Source organism: Mixophyes fleayi, chromosome 9, assembly GCF_038048845.1.
Source record: "Mixophyes fleayi isolate aMixFle1 chromosome 9, aMixFle1.hap1, whole genome shotgun sequence".
NCBI lineage: Eukaryota > Metazoa > Chordata > Amphibia > Anura > Limnodynastidae > Mixophyes > Mixophyes fleayi.
In genome coordinates, this window is record NC_134410.1 from 56,424,939 (window position 1) to 56,437,148 (window position 12,210).

A 12,210-nucleotide genomic window follows, 5' to 3' on the forward strand; every position below is an offset into this window, starting at 1 on the left:
GTGCTTCTAAGTCCAGTTACTAAGGATCGAGGGGCTGGCAGGCTTCCATTGTCTGATGGGCATCCCGTCACATGCCGTCTACTCTGTACAACTCAATTCTTTCACTATTGCAGGAGCTCTAATAATTGTTATGGTTTTCTGTAGGTTTATTGATATTTGACATTTTTTGCTACAAAATCCTGATAAAAAGATAAAGCAGTGAACCTCTACGTTTTACAGTTAAAAGATATTATATATAGCTCTTTTATGTTTATTATGATTATTTAGTTTTGACTTATTTCAAGGAGAATTTCTTAAACATGTGCACATCTCTTGTAACAACCTAATGCCATACTTTGAAATTACAAAAAACAAAATATGAATAGAACAGATGCAAACTTGACATAGAGGTGACTAATAACAGGCACCTTATTTGCCTAGCAGTAAAATCAGAATGCACTCCGGTAATGGATTAAAGATTGGCACTAGCCCAAAAAATTTATTAACATAAGTCAATGATTGTAAATATTAAACTCAGTTGTAAACAGGAACAGTGAGCCATCTATTCTGAAATTAACAGTTACTACAACCAGGATAAGAGCTACAAATGGTGTCCCAGGATTCATATAACATTGGTGCTGTGAGAAGCAGATTATCTCCAGTAGAGCTAGTGCTTTTTTTTTATTACAACAAGGACACAATAAGAATGTCACTTACTTGTGGATGGATAATCAGGCACAGTGAAACATTTAAAAGGCTGTTTCCCACAAGCAATCAGACCAGGTTAACCAGCTTGTAATTGTGTTCAGCTATGCATTTTCACATGTGTCCTCTTCTTCAACTATTTGCCATACAAGATTAGTATACTTAGTTGGGAGAATTTTAACATGTGAGCCTAAATAAAAAAATGTAGGCAAGAGCATAAATATGACATAGAGGCCATAAAGCCACACACTTAATCTCGTGTTTGTGTAAGTATCATTCACTTACCTATTCGGGGGTTAAATTTCTTGCATCCATCCAGCCAATAGTATCCACAGGGTGGGCCGTGGGCTTCCCATATATTCTTCCCTCAGTGGTTGCTGAGACTCTTTTTGGGACCTTGGGACCTATGGAGCATATAGAACCAAAAAGAAACAGGCTTATTGTTTACATTTAATTCACATTGCACTTTTTGGGTAGTCTTTCAGCTTATCTGTATTTCTTCCTTTCCTCTTTGTTATTATTCTCTTTGCCTTCCTTTTCCCTCTCCTTCCCCTGCTTCCCGTGTTCAAGCCCCCACCTTAGTTTTACCTGTCCCCCATCTCTCCCTTTCCCCTTTTTCCTATTTCTCCTTCAAATTTCTTTTCCCTCGCCATGCCCCACCGAGGTCTGTCGCGCTCTCTGCCAGGCTTTGCAATGGTTCCCATGCGTGCCCCCTCACTGATACTTGCCACCAGAGAATGACCACCTGGCCAGGTGCTGGAACTCGCCTGGAGCTCTGGTCGCCATACCATGCGCATGGCTCGAGCTGCTCAGTGTTGGCGCTCTACTCCTCAGTGCTGGCAAGCACCTGAACAGACGGGGATTCCTTTCCACTTTTTTTTTTCTTTTTCCACTGCCTATTTTCCCAGGACTCCCTGGGGTCATCCTCATTCTACCCCCAGGCCTATCAGTAGGCCCCTGGGCAGGTTTTTCACCCACCCACCCTGCATCCCCACATTAGAGCTTGTTCCATTTCGTAGAGCAGTCTGGGACCTTCCTTGGTCCCACTTTGACCCTATCCCCTGGCCCACTTTCCTCATGACCTTTCTCCTTGGCAGCCCTCTGGGAGGTAGATCACAGGCATACCCCTTTCGGGGGGGCCACTGCTGGGAGCCCCTGCCTCACCCCCCACTTCTTTCCACCCAGTCACTCTGGATGGCCTAATACCCCACACTCTCCTACTGCCTTTCGCAGCCAGAACTGGTGCTTCACCTTTAAAAACACAATGCTCATCCGGGGGGCATTTCGTACGTATTGTCACACCTGCACCTATTGCTGCGTCCCTCACCAGGCTAGAATTTACCCCAGGAACTTGACAGGTTCTGGTAGAGGTTGAGAAACTGCTGGGGGCCCTCCTCATTAAACCTCATTCCCCGATAAATGTTCAGGCATTGTTTAGATAGCTAATCTTTTCCCCAATATCGTGCAGGCTTCCTTTTTAAGTCAATGTTTTCATTGTGGTTTCTGCCTCCTTATTTGTGGTAATACTTTCCACCTACATCTTCCCTGATATTACAGTGGACAAAGTTCGCAAATAAGTTATTTTAGGGCTCACTATTGGCCTTTTTCCTCCCCCCCTCCCTTTCGGATCCTCGGTAGGAGTAGGTCCTAAGAAGACCGCTGGTATATAAAGAGTGATTTAGCATTTGTCATACCCGACCGCCATAGACACCATAGATCTGTAGCATAGTTTGGTTAGTTACCAGGTAATCAAGACCACCCTGGGTTTGGTCTGGGCTTTCGGTGAAGGGGCTGTCATGGGTAAGCTGGACATTGAATCCGGCTTTCACCTTTTGCTGGATTCCGTTTCCCAGATGGGTTTTACATTGATAGGTGGGTTGTTCGAGAAGTTCAGCTCCATTCTGCATTAATGTGTCCAGGCAGGAATGGGTCATTCAGGTATCACCCATTATCTGGATGATTTTCTCTTCATAGCTTCTGCAGATACGTTTTTTGCAGGCCAGGCTTTGTTTTCGGTACTAGGCATTCGCATAGCTCACAACAAGATGAAGATCCCCTCCCTGCTTGTCTTTCCTGGGCATTGAGATTTGTTGAATGCGGTCATCTGCCTAAGTATCAAGTCTTTAAGCTAGATGACTTAATTTTAAATGCTCGGGGCACCTGTAAGGTACCAATGAGTCGGATACAGTTCCTACTAGGTTTGTTTAACTTTGCATATTACATTATCCCTATGGGTAAACGTTTATGCCACGAACTTCGGTTGTCTACATCCAATTTTACGCAGCCTTAAGCTAGGCTGATATTGTTTGATGAGATCCAGGTGGATCTTCAGGTGTGGTTGAGATTCTTAGAGAATTTCAATGCAGATCGCATTTGGCCTAGCCCTCAGGTTTCCAGTCAGTAGTTTACACATAAATGTCTCAGGGGCCAAGCGTTTCAGTGCTTACTTGAACGTGGACTGGTGCACAGCCTCTTGCTTGTGCTCGTGGCATCACTGTGACATAGTTCATAATTTACTGGTTTTAAAGCTGTTCCCCATAATAGGGAAACTGTGGTCATCCTGGTTCCAGGGCTGTAACATAAGCTTTTAGTGCGACAACTTAGGAGTAGTGCAATCTATTAAAAAGTGTAGCACATCGTCTATGCAGGCCATCAACATTTCAGACATTTAGTTTTGTGCTGCATCCCATTACTTTCAAGAAGAAACATATTCACGGCATGGACAATGACCTAGCAGACACGCTCATTTTCAGTGGCATCATTTTCGGAATGAGGCCCAGCACTCAAAACTCATTGGCACCCCTTGTCCTACTCATGTTTTGTAGATTGTGGAGCAGGCATAGTGGGACTCTCCAAGATGTTGTTGGCCCCTTCCACCAGGAGGACTTATTAGGCAGCCTGGCAGCAGTGGGTCCGCTTCTTGGCGTCGCGGGGACAGCATGCTGCAGGTCACAATGAAGACATGCTTTCATTTATCTGGGCTAAATACCGGGAGGGAACCTCGAAAACAACCATGGTTTGCCACCCTGGCAGGCATATCCTTTATGGCTCGGTTCCATTGGTGGGAAGATTTTACCAAAAGTTTTCTCATCTTTAAAGCCCTTAAGGCGTGGGCTAGGGTACATCTTATAGGTGAAGACTTAAGGAGACCAGTAGATGCTAGAGTGCTGAGTTAATTGGAGGGTGCTCTTTTGATTGTCGCTGCTGATGCTTGCAAATTTTATTTTGCATTTTAATAAGCTTTCTTTGGTGTGTTTAGGGTTAGTAAGCTAGTAGCGCAGACTAGTCATGCTGCCGGGGTGGCCTTGCTTGCCAGGCACATGCTTATTAGCATTACAAAAGTTTTCTGCAAGCTTCTTAGGTCTAAGATGAACCAGTAGGGAAAGTGTCATTGGAATATCATACTTGCTCTTGGGGACTCGACCATATGCCCGTTTGCATTATGTGTGCAATTTGCTGGGGTTAGACCACATGGGAGTGAATTTTGGTTGGCTCATGCCGATAGGTCGCCCCTCACTAAATTTCAGTTCAAAGTTCTCTTCAAGCGTTCATTAGAGTATGTGGGTCTAAACTAGGCACTTTACCACACCCATTCCTTTCAAATTGGGGTGGCTACTGATACAGCCACGTAGGGCACTTCTATCTCAGCAATTAAGTCCGTAGGTAGATGGTATTCAGATGCCTATAAAACTTACATTAGACCCAATAGATAATCGGTAAATCCCCCCTTCCCTTCAGTAACCCAGGGCTTCGCTGTTTGTCGCTTTTAGTGGTTGCATTAAGGAATTTTTCCTTATTTTTCCCTGAATCAAGGCCTGATTTTCAACATACCTCTGGGGTTTTATGGGTGTTTACCTTCATACAGGTTATCGCTCCCCAAACCCCAACTCCCCCTAGCCCCACTTTACTCCCTCCCGCCCAGGATTAGTGGTTAATTCTGGCATGTATGACTATGGCCAAGACTTGATGTGGAATTGATTTTTTGTTCTATGCATACCCATCCAGAAGAACCGGATATGGGTTGTAAGGCATTCGTATGAGTTCTGGTCGTCTAGACACCAATTGGTTTATGACTGGTTCACATTTTCTCGAACCATGGAAGTGAGATGGTTGGGTAGGAGAGGTTTGGGGTGTTGGGATGGCCAGCTGTTATCCACTTTTTAACTTCCGGGAAAGGAAAGGTCCCCCTAATATACTTGTCATTCAACTGGGGGGTAACGACTTGGTAAGTGGAAGTCTTTAGATCTTTTTGGGTGGGGGGCCCCTTGACCTGCTTTGTGTGGGCACGTCATTGTGAGTCGAGAGGGAGTGTACTCACTCTAACATCAGATTAAGTACCGGCAGACAGTAAAGGATTACATCCTGAGTTCAGTGGTTTTAGGGCTATGTGACCATCCACTGTTTGGTTTATGATACTAGATGTTTGGTTGACTCGCAACTTGCTTTCTCTGCCACAATTCTTGTTTTACTTAAACTGTGAATTTTTATATATTACCTACAGTAATAAGTCTTAACATGTATAAGAGATTTAACATGCAATGAAAAGAGGCATCAACAGTATGCAGTTTATGAAAAGAGCGGCCATAAAGCCGAACGCACATAAACTCATGTGTTTGTGCAAGTATCATTCACTTACCTATTCCGGGTTAAGTTTCTTGCATCCTTCCAGTCAATAGTATCCTTGGGGAGAGCCTTGGGCTTTCCTTTATATTCTTCCCCCGGTGGTTGCCTGGCCTCTTTATGCTACACAAAATCCCTTCCTCCCTCCCTTCACATATCACTCTGAAATTGTTATTTACTTGTTTATTATTAATTGCTTTCTCTCCCTACTTACAGACTAGGCACAGTTGGTAGGAAAGCACTGTTTAGCACACTCACAACTTGCTTTCGCCACCACCATTCTTGTTTTAATTAAACTGTGACATTATTTACCATTTACATTAGTGTACATGTTTTTATTTATCACCTACAGTAATAAGTCGTAACATGTGCAAAAGGTTTAGTGTGCAATGAAAAGAGGCATCAACAGTATGCAGTTTACAAATGTTATATAAGAAAACTGGATAAAAATACATGTAATATGAAAAAGTTATTGAAAAAAGACATTAAGATCAAAGCAATCATTAAAACCGGATTTGATGGTAGTATTTAGGCCATACACCCAATATATATTTTTTTGTCTTAAAAGTTCCAGAGGATAATCTCCACTTAGATTCACTTTAATGGACTCTATTCATGTCCATTTAGAAAGACTGGAGAGACGTTTTTACTTTTATGTTGTTTGTGTTCATATAGATGTTGTTCAAGGGTCCTTATCATTTTGCCCAGATATTCTAAACTACAAAGGCAACATAGAAGGTAAATCACAAAAGTATAATTACATTTAATTAATATTTTCATCTTAAAAGTTTTTCCATTACTAATAGATATATTAATGATTTTGTAGGAACCTTCCTCCATATCTGGTGGACATGTCCCACGATCTCACCCTTCTGGGATAAGGCCCTGTACCTTATAGCCTCACTCCTCCCATGTCAGATTCCTGAAAATCCCTAGTCCTTTCTTCTATGCTACTATCTTGAAGAAACTGAAAAACACTTAGCTAAACTAGCCTCTCATTTCCTTGCATCAGCAAAATGCCTTTCTGGAAGCATTGAGACCCATCCCACAATTCTTCTCTTATTTCTTATGTTTGATTTACTGCACACATGCAGAAAGTCACCTACCATCTCTATCACAATTATTTAGGACTGTACCCCTTGGCTATTTTATCAAAGTCAACCTGCTCAAATACCTACTCATCACCACTTAGAACCTACTCTGATACCCACTTACTCTTATTCTGAAAACTCAGTCATACTGGTGTCCCTTGTGAATATTGGTTCTTACTTACAATATTATTATATTGACGCTTATATAATCTAGTGGATTCATGTAGAGTCGGATGTAAGTCTGTAACAGAAGCCCAAAATGCATTTTCTTGCTATACATGCACAGAAAAAAAGGACTACATCTCAGTCTGCAAGCAGTCTACACGTAGAGAGGGAATGGGGGTAGAAAAGGGCAGGCTGGCATAGTCCAGTAAGGGTGTTTTATCAAAAGGTCTGTGATAATCTGCACATACCTTGCATTTAATGTAAAAATAATTAAATAAATACATTTTAAAAATAATGAGTGCCCCACCCGAAGAAAAGCTAAACCAGCTCTAGTGCTGTCAGCCTAAACTGGTGTTGGCAAAATTGGGGGCATGAAAATAGTAGGATTCCCCAAAATTCCCCACCTCGCCCGAGGAATAGGCAGCAGTTTACTGATTGCAATAGGGCTGTTCCCATACCCCTGGTTCAGTGGATGTGGGTTGATTTGTAAAATGAAGAGTTAATATTCCATTTTGTCCATGGAATACTACAGGACTCCTCAGTTTCAGGCTGTCTTTAATAGTTTTGGCATGCTGGCATTTATTGCACCTACTAATGTCAGCATGCCCTGGCACCTAAGGCGTGCCAGGGCATGCTGGCATTTGTGCACTAGAAAAAAAGGTTAAATAAAAACTCACATTAATGTACATCACCTAATCCTAAATTTGACAATGGGACTGTAACAATCCTGGGGGTAAATGTATCAAGCTGAGAGATTTCCGGTGGGTTTGAAAAACCAATCAGATTATAGCTGCCATTTATTTAGTACATTCTACAGAATGAAAGCTAGAATCTGATTGGTTGCTATAGGCAACATCTCCACTTTTCAAACCCGCCAGAAAACTCTCAGCTTGATACATTTACCCTCTGGTCTACAAAAAAAACCAAAACTGTCAAAACTTGTTTGGCTTTGTTAGAGCTCAAGTCGCAAATGAGCTCTTTGCAGCTATGCAGTTATATTTAGAACCAGGGGATAATTGAGTGAAAGATATGGAAGTGAAATGAAAGAAGCTAAAATATAAATATGTTTTATTTGTTGTAAATCAAATGTCCATACAGATAAAAAAAAATGCTTTATATTATGTTAAATACCAATGACAGAAAGCAATCTTATGGAAGAATAGGAAACAGGGAATGTAAGTAGAACAGGCATTTCAAACTTAAAAGCCCAATTGGGCCAAATAATCAAATAGAAAAAAAAGTCTCAAATGTTTTTAAGGTTTTTTTTTTTAAGGTTTATTATTAAGTAAAAGCAAAAATAAAGTTTAATGTTTTCTTCCTGATGCTTGACACTGTGCCCTCCATGCTGCTTTTGCTCCCCTTCACTTATCATCCTGTTGCCTGCTCTCTTCTCTTCTGTTTTCTTGTCTTCTGTTTTCTTATCTTCTCCTCGTGGCTGCTCTCTGTGCGCTTCTCACTGCAAATGTCAGGTGTGATGACGTTACCCTCAACATTCAATGGGATGGGAGGAGGGGAGTAGAGCGCCGGCCGCCACCGCCTCATGTAAGCTTTTTTTTCCTCTTTTTGGCAGCATACCTTTTAGCCAGTTCACACGTATCTGACGGAATTGCACACCCTTTTATGATTATATAGAGCAAGGGGAACAAATGGAAACCCAATTCCTGGAGACAAATTATGACAAAGGCACGGTTGACAAAGCCTTTTCACATTTAATTAATGTGGATATAAACACCCTTTTAAAATACAAAGACACAGACAAACAGGATCAACCACAAGGAGTTAAATCCACAAAGAGCTACATAGGAAAAATGTATTTTTTCCCTAATTACTTAAGTGGGGCTAACCAGATAACAACCTGCTGAATAAACATTGGCGCATTCTTCAACAAGATCAGACAAAAGGACAACTATTACCAAAACGTCCAGAAATTGTATTTAGAAAGGCATCAGACCTTAGGAAATCCCTAACATCCAATCATATTCGGAGCAACACAACCTCCAGTGGACAAATATGGCTAGGAAAAAGAACTTACAATTCTGGGTTCTTCTGTGGTCTATGCAATAACTGTAAAGCTCTTAAATGTAGAAGTACTGTTATGGCCACCGATGCATCATAAACTTGTAGAACCAGCAGAAGAGGTCTTCACCTATAGCAGCCACCTGTCCCATATAGACTGGTTATACTCACAGGTACACGGATGCCCTCAGGTCTTACACTCAGTATAGTACAAGTTTACGGTCACACAGCGGCACTCAGGAGTGGGAGGTAATACACGGAGTAGAGGTCTTCGGACTGGAACAGAGATGATAATGTCTGACTGGCCTAACAGAGCACAGGCGGAGACGTCAGTTACAAGCAGTGTCAGGGCCACAGGCCAAAGGTCAGGTCAACTAGCGGTGGTTCAGAGTCCAGGTACAGGCAGAAGGTCATACACGGCAGAGCAATCCAAAGGTATTCACCCAAATAGTACAGGAGAGGACAACAAACTGGTATCAGAACGCTATAACCGGCAGTGAGGCTCAGTCCTCACTGCCTTAAATAGTACTGAGGGCCAATGAGTATACAGGGTGCACAGCTGCATAATCAGCCAGGTGGCTGTAATATAAATGGGCCAATCAGCCAGGGAAGGCTGAGCTTACACAGCCCCCAGGCATCCCGGTTGTTGCCAAGGCAACCCGGACGAGGACACCGGAAGTGATGGTGTGAAGGCCGGGAAGCCTGCAGTGGAAAAAGGCTCGCGGCAGTACCGCCCTTGAGGAGGGGACAAGGTCACCCCGACATCCAGGTTTCTTGGGAAATTTCCTAAAAAATTATTTTACAAGTTTATCAGCGTGGAGACGCCTCTGCGGTACCCAACATCGCTCTTCTGGGCCATAACCCTTCCAATGCACTAAGAACTGGATCTGACCTTGAACCTTTTTTGAGTCAAGAATTTCTTTTCACGGTGAACTCACAATCTCCAATCACAAGCAGAGGCCGCGACCTATTTGAAGAAGGTCCATTGAACTTGCTAGAGAAGCAGCTTTTTTCAGAAGAGAGCAATGGAAAGTACTAGGAATTTTTAAGGATGGTGGTAGCTTAAGTCTGAATGCCACAGGATTCATTTTCTTCTCAATAGTAAATGGTCCAATAAATCAGGGTCCTAGTTTTTTACAAGGTTGCCTCAATTTGATGTTCCGTGTAGACAACCAAACTCGATCCCCAACTTTCAATAGAGAAGGACCACAATGACGATCAGCAAGCTATTTGGACTTGCAGAAAGCTTGACGTAATACGGAGTGTACCTTCCTCCAGATGGACCTTAGCCGAGATGCAAAGGCAGGAGCCCCGGAATTACCAGTAGGATTGACACATGAAAAAGAGTTTGTTTTCGGATGGAAGCTGAGTTTACAGTAGAAAGGAGAAGTATGGGTTGTAGAATGACAAGAATTGGTATACACAAACTCCGCCCAAGGTAAAAGGGAGGACCAGTTGTCATGAAATTTTGATACATATATATGTGTAGGAATTGCTCCAGAGATTGATTGGTTATTTCTGTCTGACCATTCGATTGTGGGTGGTAAGCAGAAGACAGGCTGACTTTGATCCCAAGAGAATTGCAAAAGGACCTCCAAACCTGGGCTATAAACTGGGATCCTCCAGTAGCTTGGGTAATGGTACAAAGTGAGCCATTTTGCTGAAACGATCAACGACCACCCAGATGGTATTATGACCGGAGGACCATGGGAGAACGAGAATAAAGTCCATCGAAAGATGTGTCCAAGGTTTACCTAGAGTAGGTAAGGGTACCAATTAACCAGGAGGTCGGTTCCTAGAGGATTTTTTTTTTGCACATTCCAGGCAAGTGCGGACATAATTCACAACATCCGAAGATAAGGTGGGCCACCAAACCCAGTGAGATAATGCTTTGATGGTACTATGGATTCCTGGATGTCCTGCCGAGCAATTGTCATGGCACTCAATGAGGACTGTCTCTCTGAGATGAACTGGAACGAACAATTTATTTGCAGGAGTCTGAGCTGGAGCAATTTTTTGGATTTGGCGGAGTGTGGCCCCAAGATCTTGAGTTAGGGGCGAGATGAAAGGAGGATGAGGATCTAGTAGGTTGTGGGTCAGGAGATTGAGGATGGCATGCCATGAAACTTCGGGACAAAGAATCAGCTTTGGTGTTCTTTGAACCTGGATGGAAAGTGATGATGAAATTAAATCGGGTAAACAACAAAGCCCAGCGGGCCTGCCTGGGATTCAAGGTTATTGCAGTCTGGATATACTGGAGGTTATTGCAGTCAGTGAAGATTGTAATGACATGGCTTGCTCCCTCTTACCAGTGTCGCCACTCTTCAAAAGCCCACTTGATAGCCAACAAATCACGATTTCCAACGTCGTAGTTGATTTCGGCTGGCGAGAATTTTCTGGAAAGTTATGCAATTTTTTACTCTAAGGATCCTTTTGAGAAAGAATGGCGCCTCCCCCAACATCCGAAGCATCTACTTCTACAATAAACGGGATTTCCGGGTCTGGGTGTCTAAGAACATATGCAGAAGTGAAGGCGGCTTTAAGGGCTGAAAAATTTGCCAATGCTTCTGGAGACCAATTAGCCATGTTAGCACCTTCCTGAGTGAGGGCAGTGGATAAGAGCCAACAAGAAAGAGAATGAGCGTAGAAAGCTTCGATAGTAATTGGCGAAGCCAAGGAATCTTTGAATAGCCTTCAAATTAGTAGGAAGGACCCAGTCCTGAATTGCCTGAACCTTACTCGGATCCATTGAGAAACCAGATGAAGAGATAATATACCCCAGAAAGGCTACACTGGAGACCTCGAACTGACACTTCTCCAGTTTTGCATAGAGATGGTGTTGACGTCGTTTTTGCAGAACCTCACAAACATGTTGACGGTGCTGAACCAAGGATTGCGATAAATTAAAATATCATGCAGATAAACGACAACTGTCTTTCCAAGGAGTTCCCGTAAAACATTGTTGATGAGGTCTTGGAAGACTGCTAAGAAAATGGTGGCTGATTTAAGCTGGTCATATAAGACGGAAATTAATGGTAGCGTATACGTGTTCTTAACCGTCATGTTATTCAGGCTGCAAAAATTTATGCAAGGTCTGAGGATGCCATATTTTTTGGCCACAAAGAAACAACCAACTCCTACAGGGGATTTGGAAGGGCGGATGTATCCTTTTTGCAGCTTCTCTTCCACATACTGCTCCATAGCCTGGATCTCAGGGATAGACAAAGAATACAGAAGCCCTTTGGGCAATTTAGAACCAGGTACAATTTCAATTGCACAGTCATAATCCCGATGAGGCGTGAGAGAGTCAGCTTTCTTCTTACAGAATACATCATTAAAATCTTGGTAGGGCTCAGTTAACAATTCCACACTAGGCTAAAGAACTCTGAGAGGTAGGGTCAAGCATGTAGAAGAACACTCTGGACTCCAACGGATGATCTCCCCCTTTTTCCAATCAATGAGGGGATTTTGGCTCTGAAGTCAAGGATACCCCAGAATTAAAGGAGCAGAGGGACAGGCGATCAGGAAGAATGAGAGCTCCATATAGAGGACTCCTACAGAAAAGCGAACCAATGGAGTCTTAGAGAGTATTCTACCCCCAACCAATGGGTTACCATCCAAGCCACAGACAATA